This window comes from Lygodium microphyllum, chromosome 8, assembly GCF_053477565.2.
Source record: "Lygodium microphyllum isolate KBCC chromosome 8, Lygodium_microphyllum_v1.1.10, whole genome shotgun sequence".
Classification (NCBI taxonomy): Eukaryota; Viridiplantae; Streptophyta; class Polypodiopsida; order Schizaeales; family Lygodiaceae; genus Lygodium; species Lygodium microphyllum.
In genome coordinates, this window is record NC_141142.1 from 155,210,855 (window position 1) to 155,213,002 (window position 2,148).

The following is a 2,148-nucleotide window of genomic DNA, read 5'->3' on the forward strand; positions in this document are numbered from 1 at the left end:
CAAAAAGAATGTATACTGAAATCATAAAACTGATACATGAAATGAATACATGATCGCATAAAAAACGATTGGTACAATCATGACAGGATATCACTAATACATAGAAAATGTCTACATAGATCAGGCGACTAAAAAATAAAGGTGTGTGCGCTCCAAGGATCCAAGGGCGAGCTACAAATCCTCGTCCCCCGAAAGCTCATCCCGCCGCAAAGGAGCATCGAACGGATTCTGCAGAAAAAGAAACAACACATCAATCCACCATACAATAATGCATTCAAATATCTCATGGTAACTACAGACAAGAAAGATGAGTGACTTACAGGGCCGCCGCATCTATATAATCGGTCGATCAATGCATTGAGACCGTGCCTCTTTGCATATCGAGTCTCAAGGCCTTGCGAATCGCGATTTGTAATGGAGTGCTGCAAAGAAAACAAAATGCTTACTGTTAGAAATATGATTTTCAGTACAAAGAATATTTCAAAAAAACAAAAAAGCAAAACAAAAGAAAAACTTACAAAGTCCTCCAAATATGTCCTGTGGCCGCCACTCCCAAGATGATGGACCACTCTGGCCTCGAGTCTTGCCCTCGCCACCTTGCGCTGCTGACTCCAACGTCCTGGAGAATCTGTAGCCTCCTCCCTCATTCGGTGCCAGTTGTCTACATCTAACCACTCGGGCTTTGCAGCCCCACTCTTGATTGCCTTGCGTACGTCGGATCGTCTATGTGACATGTATGCACGCATGCAATCCATCATCCAACCCGTAGAGAATCTATCTACTACGACTGGCACCGGAAACTCCTCGTGCAAGGATGCTACTATGTAGTCCTTGCTCCCCTCCGGTATGTTCTTCCAATGATCCAGGACGTTGTGCCGAAAAACTTGTTGGCACAACTCTCTCATGCGAGCCATCACCCTCCTCCCCTCATCATTCATGATGATGGCTCCTGACCTACTATCGACCAGATATCCATAACCCCTAGGAGTCTGCCTAAGATGGGTCCTCTCCCATCTGCGTCGACGCTCCTGGGCATATCCAGGAGACCCCTCTACATCCGGTATACCGATGGGGGTAACCTCTCTTGGAGTGGCACCCAAAGGGGTGCCACCTGTTGACGGCTGCGCAAAAGCCGGAGTAACTGGAGTAGACGTCCCCATAGGTGTGACAAATCCTGGAGGTGACACAGGTCCAGCTGAATGACGAGACGAAGACACCACATCCGTGTCTCCACAGCAGCATCCCCCTGATCCCGATGCAGTCCCTCCCTCTGGCCCAAGTCGTGAGCGTCGAGATCATCTGCTCGAAGCCGAAGCATCCAATCGCACTGAAGCAGATCTAGCAGAGCGCCCTGATGAAGAACGAGACAGCTCCTGGTCTGCCATCTCTCTGAATCTCGCGAGCTGGTTTGGAGACATGCGTGCAAAGATATCATGCAACTCCTCATCACTCATCCCTTGACTCATCCTGAAAATGTCACCTGCACAGATAAAAATGGTGTTAGAATAATCAATTTAAATTATACAAAGCACAGTAATATAAATCATTTTAAAAAAATTCCTCTTAAAATGCATATCTTATGTATCTTTATAAGAGATTGGTCAACGAATTGAGTAAGTTGATGCTCCAAGTATGAAGTATCCTATGGTCCCATGTTAATCTCCTGACACAACTCCGCATACACTGGAAGGTCGATAGACATGTCACCACAAAAGAATGAGTTCGTCTCGTTCTCAAAAAATTCTTGGACTTCTGTATTTCCATCATTGTTAGCCAATGCTGGCTCCAAGCTTTCGACGGCCTCCACCCCTTGTAATATCGACCCCTCTATTTGCATATTATCTTCATTTATGCTCGGAACATCGCTTTGATCATATACTCTCACACTTCGGGGAGTTGAAGGTATAACATACCACCATTGAGGTTGTCGGGGGTTTGGATAGAAGATTGCCTGTTCACAAACACGTACAAAGCAAGTTCAAACCATTGTGACATAAATCATATCGTATTACAATTAGCAAGCAAATGACTCCATGCACCTGTTCACAATGGGCCGGCAACACAAAGGTGTCGTGCAAATCTGTCCATTTTTTTTCGGAATCTATTTTGAGAAATCCCGATGGACCTCGTCGAACTATTGCTCCAGCT